This window comes from Vombatus ursinus, unplaced genomic scaffold (assembly GCF_900497805.2).
Source record: "Vombatus ursinus unplaced genomic scaffold, bare-nosed wombat genome assembly UNPS02012082.1, whole genome shotgun sequence".
Classification (NCBI taxonomy): Eukaryota; Metazoa; Chordata; class Mammalia; order Diprotodontia; family Vombatidae; genus Vombatus; species Vombatus ursinus.
The window spans coordinates 850,877-860,857 of NW_020951860.1; positions in this window are offsets into that span (position 1 = coordinate 850,877).

Consider the following 9,981-nt stretch of genomic DNA (forward strand, 5'->3'; position numbering starts at 1 on the left):
TTCCTGACTCCAGGGCCAGCACTCTATCCACCATGCCACCTAGCTGCCCTCTGGAAGACCTGAATTCAAATCTGAGCTCAGGCACTTACTAGTTGTGTGACCCTGGGCAAGTCACTTAACCTTGTTTGCCTCAGTTTCCTCATTAGTAAAAATGAGTTGGAGAAGGAAATGGCAAATCACCCCAGTATCTTTGCCAAGAAAACCCCAAATGGGATCACAAAGAGTCAAACACCACTGAAATGACTAAAAAATAAAAATTACAACTACCCAGAGGCAAGTAGGAAGTGCCCCAGCTACTGGGAAGAGAGTTGTAGTGAAGTAAATCACAGTGAACACTTGTGTAGACTGATAAAAAGTGTATAGTAGAAAATGGAGTCAGGGGACCCAAGTTCAAATTCTGCCTCTGATGTTTACTATAGGCATATGTTGACTATAGGCAGATCACTGGGCCTCAGTTTTCTCATCTATAAAAAAGGGGGGGGGGAGTTTGAATAGATGTCGTCTGAGTTTGCTTCCCTGTCTAGATTTATAATACTATGAAAAGTCTGAATTCAATAAACATTGAAATAAACAACCCCCTTTAGGTCAAAATGCCACAGAATAATTGAAATACATACTCGACACCATCTGGCACATGTCTAGCTTCCACCAACCTCATGAATTAATGACCGTGTGGGAGGAATGAGCCAGGCAGGGAGAAATCATAGGATCATTTTATTAAAAGCAAGTGCAGTCATGGTTTTTAAACAGGCTGGCTATTTCACATGCTAATATTATGCCCAGCCAAGACACTTCTTTTAGAAGGACCTTCTGTTAATTTGGTGTCCTGAGTACGCCCCTCCCATCCTATTCCTGAGAAACCAAACCTCCTAATCTAGCAGTGGCAGGCTCACGGAGAACCTGGCAGAGTCCCAGCCTGCTCCGTTAATAAGATAAGAAGGGCTTGAGGGATTAGGGAGAGAAGTCAGTGAGTAACTGGGTACTTTTTGCTACTTTTTGCTCTATGATATCCAAACACATCAAGACCATACACAGGAATTTTATATGAATTGGGCTCTAAAAACATAATGGTATATGTGACTTGCCAGGGTCACACAGCTAGTAAGTGTCTGAGGTCAGATTTGAACTCAGGTCTTCCTGACTCCTGGCCTGACACCCTATCTACTGCATCACCTAGCTGTCTCAGCTGTTACTGCTACTCTTCCTAAAATGTCAGAGATCTTGGCTCTCCAAGCCCCACTGTGCCCCACTCCGGCTATTCTTCTTTCGAAAACCAAAGTACACCTGTCAAACATGAAATGTTGCTGTTATCAACAGGACACAGTCCATTGATCCAGAGTCCTCTCTTCAGTCCTGCCTCCCTCTTCCATTCCTTCCCGTTGAGGAGCCTCGTGACTGTGTATCTATCGCTTTCCACCTTCACTGATCTTAAAGACACCCCTTTGACACCTAGATCTTCTTCTATTCATGAATGGGTCCTGTCAAAGGGATGACATCAGGTGGCTTTAAGCAGGCTATTAGTAGTATGAGTTATCTCTTTTTTATTAAATTATTTATTTTTAGTTTTCAACATTCACTTCCGCAAGATTTTGAGTTCCAAATTTTCTCCCCATCTCATCCCTCTCCCCACCCCAAGATGGAATGCATTCTGAATACCCCTTCCCCTAATCTGTACTCCCTTCTATCTCTCCTGCTTCTCTTATCCCCTTCCCCTTAAATGAGTTATCTCTTTACCAAATATCTTTTCTGCCCTGAATTAGTTTCTCTCTCTCTCTCTCTCTTTCTCTCTCTCTCACCTCCTCCCCCTCTTCCTCCCTCTCTCTCTTTCCCCATCTTCTTCTCTCTGCGTCTCTGTCTCTCTCTGTGTTTCTGTCTCTGTCTCTCTCTCTGTCCTGTGTCTCTCTGTCTCTCTCTGTATCTCTGTCTCTTCCCCTTTATTGCAGGCAGTGATGGAAGCAGAGAGGCTACCTCAATGCAGGAAGAGGCCAGATGAAAAATTGTCTCCATGCAGCTACCCTGCTAAATGCTTTACCATTGCCTACGAAACCAGCTATTGTTACGTGTACTACTTACTGAACTGTATGTGATGGAAAAGCTTGGCAGGTTCCTCAATAAGGGCTTCAGTCTTCAAGGTGTTACTTTCTCTTACTTTTTCTTAGCCTTCATTAGCCAGACTGTGAGTTGTCCCACCACAGGATCAGGCCCTTGTACCTGAAGAAGATGCCAAGAGGCTGGCTGGGTGTTTTTTTGTAGCCAGATCCCCTGTGGCACTTCTCAGACAGTCACCTGGTCAGAATGAAGATGAGTGATCCTCCTCTACATTTCTTACATGCTCCATGGAGTGATTCGCATGAGCAAAGGGAGAATAGGATGATTTGCTACAGCTCAAATTGATTGATCTACTCTGTTTTCTTTCAATAGCCCAACAATATTTCCACATTTGCTCCATCTGCTACGTACATTGGGAAACAAATCAAAACAAAGAAATCCATGCACCTGCCTCAATGCAGTCCTTTATTAACACCTGGGTTAATTTTATTCAAATGGCTAAATTTGTAATTATTAATATCTTCTGGGTATATGATTTGGGTACAGGTTGAAATCTATCCTGCTAAAGGAGACTCCAAAGGAGTTACAAAGAAACTGCTGAAAGACTTGGTTACCACATATTACAAATCATGGATACTGCAGCTAAATGCCAACATCTTTAATTCTAAGTGCCTGGATTCCACTGCAAAAGAACTTCTGCTCCTCAGGAGTTTGAAGCAAGAAGGCCCAGGCAGCTAGATAGCCTAGTGGGTAGAGTGCTGGACCTATGCTCAGCTCAAATCTAGCTTCAGATACTTACTGGGTGTGTGACCCTGGCCAAGTCACTTAGCCTCAGGTTTATCATCTGTAAAATTGGGATAATGATGGCATCTATCTCCCAAGATTGTTGTAAGGATCAAATGATATAGTATTTGTAAAGTACCTGGCACAGAGTAGGCACTATATAAATATTAGCTGTTAGTAGTAACCTCTCTCCTGCCCAAAGAAGAGGATTGACCACTTCAGAGTGAAGAAGTTGTGCCACTCAGTAATGTTTACCACCTCCAGGATATAAAAACCATACAGTAAGCCCTTACAGCTAGTCTAAAGCAGGGCTTCTTAAACTTTTTCCACTTGAGATCCATTTCCATTTTGGCAGTGTTCATTGAGCATTGCATTGCCTGAGGGCATTCATAGTGCAAAGTACACATGTTTTGTGTTCAAGAACCAAGGCTGCAGTGAAGTTGCACCATTCAACACCTGCAAGCACTGCCAGAAACACCTCAGATTCATTATGAGTTTGAGTTTTAATTAATTTTTGATTTAATTAATTAATTTTGAGTTTGATTTTTAATTAATTTTTGGTCATTAAAGAGCAGCTAGATGGCACAATGGATAGAGTGCCAGCCCTGGAGTCAGGGGGACCTGAGTTCAAATCCGGCCTCGGACACTTGACACTCACTAGCTGTGTGACCCTGGGTAAGTCACTTAACCCCATTTCCTAGCCAAAAAAAAAAAATTTGGTCATTGTGCATTCAGAAATCTTTTACTATTGCCAAATTTTTTGTGACCCAATGTGGGGTTTAAGAAGTTCTGGTAGAGGACTGCCTTTCTGGGTGAAATTGCAATTGAGATCTTAGGTTTTGCAGCTGCTGGCTGCCTGCAACTCCCTACCTCAGTGGCTGTCTGATAAAGAAGCCCTCGAGATTTCTGCCAGCAACCAAATATGTCCACTTTTACGTCTCATGGAAATCTCACTCTTGCCTCCAGACAGGAAGGAAGAATGGTCTAAACCATCACATCTAACTAACTGTACATTATATATATGTATGTATCTATGTATGTATGTATGTTTATGAGAGATTTCCATGAGACATCAGTGTTCTTTGGGCGTTGCATGGCCTGAGGGCATTCACACATGCCCTCATGCAAAGTACACATGTTTTGTGTTCAAGAACCAAGGCTGCAGTGAAGTTGTGCCATTCAACACCTGCAAGCACTGCCAGAAACACCTCAGATTCATTATGAGTTTGAGTTTTAATTAATTTTTGGTCAACTGAACAAACTGAGACAACTGAACAAACTACCAGTCTTAAGTCAAAAGCAAGAGCCCAAATGAGTTATTTCTAGGTGGGTTTGAGAGAGCTCTATGTAATTTATATAATTTCTGCACTAGGTGGCCACACAATCATCCTCTGCCCCTCAGTAACAGGTGAGATTGTTGAACAGGCCTTCAGTAGGACAGTGCATGTTCTGAAATCCAGGATTTTGTGAATGACCAGCTATGGATTGAGCATGATGACCTCATTCATTAACACTGGCCTTATAGTTTGTAGAAATCAGGAATCCTTTCCGACCTATAACCATGGAATTAGGCCTAGAGGTTCTCGGCTTGAGAGAGCAGCCACTCACAATTCAATTTCCCTAATGATCTTATTAAAGAAGTCTGAGCCTCAATTTATAGGGATTGATGCCTGTCGAACTGGGTAGTCCTTCGTGACATGGGAGACTAAGCCCCTGGGGAAGTTTAGTTGATTGCTATAAATTAGTTGATTGTTAGAAATTCCCTTGGAATAATACCAGATATTTGATACGGAATGGTTAATCAACGGACTTTCTGGGTTTCACGATGATCTAGTTAAAAATGCGTTTAAGTAGACAGGGATCTAGTTACTGTTCTTGATAAGACTTGTTGGGTCATACAAAGAAAAGTCAGCACAATTTCTGAATGAGAGTTATTTCAGGTCAAAGATAACCGCATTGGAATTATCCATATAAAGAACTCAAAATATCTGTTTTATAATCATTCCATTCTGATCCCAGACAGCTTTACTAATCTTAAACAGCCTTCTGGGTTTAAGTGATTAAAGGACTAGAGAGTCAAATATGTTTGAAAAGTTGGCCTTTGTCTCCGCTAAAATATAGCGGGTGAAGATTCCCATCTTCATCTATATAGCCTATAAGAATATGCTGGAGCAAGCTGATTGTTAAATTTTTAATATAAGCATTTATAGCTCAAAAATCAGCAAATGTTACAAATCAGGGTTTGATTTACTGTTTTTTGATTGTCTGGACTTAAGAAAATGAAAGTGAAAAGTTTAATAACAAAGATTAAACTTAAAAGTGTACAAGGGTACATTTTTTGAGAACTGGTTGTTAAACATGTACTAACACAGCCCATTCCTGCCTGTAATTTATCAAGGTAATGCCTCAACCCTATTATGCCACTTGGTGTATTGCAATAAGAACCAAAATTGTTCTCATCTTCACCTCATTGCTTTATTGCACCTATTATATTAAAGTAAAATGCAAAAATCCTAGTTTTAATATGGAACCAACTAATACAATGCACCTTGCAGGTTATTACATACAATATAAAGAAGCAAAATATTTTTCCTCAAAAAGCATGGGACAGAGGGGAGAACAGAGGCACAGAGCATGAAGGCTTCTCCTGTGTTGCAAAAATTAAGAATTAGTTGTGGTTTTCTTTTTTAAACTGGGTCCTTGGTCTCCCTAGACTTCATTGAATTGCTAATTATCTAATCTAGAATTTCAAAGTCTGCTTAATTCCCTGAGAAGTCAGAATCTTTGAACAGATCAAAAGACAGAAGAATCTTTGTTTTTGACAGGTCAGATCTTCCCTAAAGGGTATGCCCACATTACCATTGTTAGCTTCATTCACAACTACAAGTGAAAATTGTGTGCCTTTGTTCTTTAGCTGCTGCAATATTTTTCATCTTTTAATAATTACTATAAAATGTGAATTTAAATTTGTTCAAATTAGAGAGATTTCTGATTAGCAGAGGCCAAGATAACTCTCCAAAAAAATGCTTGTACATTAATAACTGTGTCTCTGATGGATTTCAATGAAAATATAAAGTTCTATAACCAGAAGTGTAATTATTATTTTCCCCTTGAGCCTGAGGAGGATGATAATGATGATTGAAGGGGGTAAGCAGTAAGAGGGAAAATGTAGGTTCCTCTTTCACTGTATTTTCCTTCCCCTTGAAAGTTTCTGAGAAGAGGAAACAGATTGGTGTGACAATGGGAGAATGAAAGAATAGGCATGTAGGGTCTTAGAATTCATTATTCTTCCTTTGTCCTTAGGAAATATTTCTTCTCAGCCATTCTGTTCTGCACAGTGCAGAAAAGGATTTTGCCAGCTTTTGTCATTTGTGGCCTTGAAACTGGGAACTTTTAGGAGAGTTAGTGGTCTGCCCTGGGATCCTGAGCTGAGGTTGAACAGGGACACATAATTTAGAGAGGGAAGTCCGAAACAGGCCCTAGGAGAGCTTCCAAGAAAACCTCAGCAGGTAAGGTGAAGGCCAGCAGATCAACTCAACTGCTGGCCTATTCCCTGGGTTTCTTCCTTGCTTTCACTGTTTCTTTCGGTCTAGGACCCTGGAAAACATTTTTTCCCTTCTCTCCTTTCCATCACCTAGTGGGTGAAGGGCTGTGATCTGATTGGCCAGAGGCTCAGAGCAGGAGTACTTTATCTGTTTCTTTGTCATTTTCTTCAATGTTAAATAAACTCCAAGACTAAAGAAAGTTGATTGCCTGTGTAATAAAAACATAGAGGGTTGAGACTGAACCAGGAAACTTCCTAGTTGCAGAAATAGGATATTTTTTTATTTCAGCTTCACCAAGAAAGCCCAAATGGGATCACAAAGAGTCAGATACAACTGAGAAATGACTGAACAACTAGACTAGAATTCAGAACCCTAGAATTCAAAGCCTGGTCAGCAAGAGTTCCTTTCTAGCCAGGCTGTTTGATGCTGTTCATTTTGTTTGGGATAGGAAGCTTGTGCCACCATACTGGAAGAGACCATTTGACCCTGTATAAGACCTTGGTGGTCTTACCACTTGAGGGGACAAATTATATATAACGCTCACTCATGAGTTAAATAATGAAGTGACCGCCCTGTCTTTCAATAGGCTAATGGAGAGTAGCACATGAGCTAGTGTGGATTGCTACTTTAGCACTTCAAGCATCACATAGGGTAGCCACCAAGCACTTATTCAGCCTATGCTTGTGCCGCCTAAGTAAACTGACATTAAGTAGGTCCCCAAAAAGTAAGTTTGTGGTGGGGAAACTGGTATAGTAGAAGGCATCAGTTTGATCCCAGATATGCTCAAGGGCATTTCTACATGGTTAACTGGTTTAAGCACAGGTGCTTTCAGACTACTTTAGCCCACAGTTACCAAGTAGATCTGTATGTCTGTAATAGAATCCTGTTCTCCCCTTCATTCTCCTCTTATACCCAATCCCTCCCATACCAACAGGAAGCTGCCCAGGATGAGGAAGTTGGCTCATGGAGAAGATGTGTCTGCTGTCCAATCTTGCCCAGACAAGGAAAGAATTGTGCCAAGGGTGTGGCTGGTGCAGCCCAAACTAACTGTGCCAAGGTAGTAAGTGCCGAGATGAGGGTCTAAGAGCCTAGGCCCATAACCTGCTACTTTCGGCTGGATCTCATAGACCTTTGATTGATTTAATCCTTTTGTGTAAAAAGTGTTGACCCCATTCTATGACTGCTGCCCACTAGGCTAGCCAAAGTACTGAGTCATCTCCAAGTTATTCCCCATTATGCTCCTGGGTTGCAAAAGGGTCACCACTGCACACTTGATTCTGGCCTCTCTGCTTTCTATTTCCCCCAAGTCATCTTCATTAATTCATTCAGTCATTAATGACTGCTGTCCTTAAGTGTCACATAGAACTTTATTTAAATTTCCCTTATCCACATATATCACTGTGTATAGTTATTTGTCTTGGTGTCATATCCCCTTACTTGACAGAAATAACAATAAATCCCATTCATGTTTAAGGTTTGCATAGCACTTTCCTCACAAAAAATCTATTAGGAAAATAGGAAAAGAATTATTATCCCCATTTTACTGACGAGGAAACTGAGACTCCAAGAGTGATGCCCCCATAGCTAAGTATCTGAGATGGGAATCAAATCCACATTTTCTAACTCCAAGTCATAGAATCTTAAAGGTGGAATAGAATTTAATCCATCTAAATTTGAGGCAGCAAGGTGGTATAGTGAATAGAGCACCAGGCCTGGAGTCATGTAAGACCTGAGTTTAAGTCCAGCCTCAGGAACTTACTAGCTACGTGACCCTGGGAAAGTCACTTAACCTGTTTCCTCATCTGTAAAATGGGGGTAATAATAGTATCTACCTCCCAGGATTATTGGGAGGATCAAATGAAATAATATTTGTAAAGTGCTTAGCGTAGTGCTGGGCATATAGTAAACACTATACAAATGTTAGCTATCATCATCATCACCATTATTATTAGTGCAACCCGTACCTGAATAAGAATCCTTTCTACAATATACCTGACAAGTGGCAACATTAAGATGTTGCTTGAGTACCTCCAGGAAGCAGGAAATTTACCTCTCAAAGCAGCTCATTCCACTTTTAGATAGCTCTGATTATTAGCTTTTCTTCACATAAACCTGAACCTGCTTCTTTGTAACTTACATCTACCCTTTGCTCCTAATTCTGTTGTTTGCGGACAAGTAAACTAAATCCACTTACATGAGTAAGTCCTCTTCCACGCTACAATTCTATAAATGCTAGAAGAAAGCTATCAAATGCCCCCAAGTCTTTGCTTTCTTAGCTAAACATCCCCAGTTTCTTTTTTAAACTTACTGATATTTTTTTCAATAAGCATTTTTTTTTCCTTTCACCTCCCCTGACAAGGGAAAAAAGAGAGAAAACAAAACCCTTACAATAAATTTACATAATCAAGGAAAATAAATTTTTGCATTTGCTACATCTGAAACATATCTTTCTTATTCTCTACCTTGAGTTCATCAACTATATGAGGTAGTATGTAGTATGCTTCATCATTGGTCCTCTGGAATTGTGGTTGGTTATTGCACTGATCAGAGTTATTAAATCTTTCAAAGTTGTTTATCATTAAAATGTTGTTATTGTATAAATTATTCTTCTGATTCTACTCATCTTGCTCTGCAACAGTTCATACAAATCTTCCCAGGTTTCTCTAAAACCATCTCCTTCATCATTTCTTACAGCACAACCATTTTCATTACATTCACACACCATAACTTGTTTAGCCATTCCCCAATTAATAGGTACTCCCTTCCTTAGTTTCCAGTTCTTTGCCACTATGAAAAGGCTGATATTAATATTGTTTGTTCCTATGGACCCTTTTTCTCTCTTTACTCTCTTTGTATATATGCCTAGTAGTGGTACGGTATGGCTGGGTCAAAGGGTATGCATAGTTTAGTAATCTTGAAGGTATCTTTCTAAAATGTCTGTAACCAATGGTATATTAATGTGCCTGTTCTCCTGTGGCCTCTACAGCATTTATCATTTTCCATTCTTTTGTCAATTTTGCCAATCTGACAGGTGTAAAGTAGAATCCCAGAGTTGTTTTAATTTGTATTTTTCTAGTCATTAGTGATTTGGATAATTTTTTAAAACATGGCTGTTGATAGCTTCAATTTCTTTCTTTGAAAATTCCCTATTCATATCCTTTGACCATTTATCGATTGATATCCAGTTTCTTCCACTGATCATCATGTGTCATGAAATCCAACACACTATCAAGTAAGCTACTAATGTAAGCTGAATGAGCACAGGGAATGTGTCAATTAAACTTTGTTTCTTCCTTAGCACTAAGTACTGTGTTTTGTGGGCCCTTAAAAATTATTTCTTTGAATTGAACTCCCCATATGAAAGCTGCTGCAGTCTTATTTTCTGTGCATAGTTAATTCAATGGAATTCACTGTGTTGAATTCACTGTGTCTACCATGCAGGTAGACTAGTTTCATCTCAAACCCTTTAATCTGGTGAACCCAATTGAATTGAGCTCCTCTAAGAGAGATTGTCCAGGAAACTAGTTAGGATGGGCCTTAGGTCTGTATCTTATGGTCATGTAGGAGGTTAGAGAAACAGACTGATCCTGGTGAACTAAAAGAT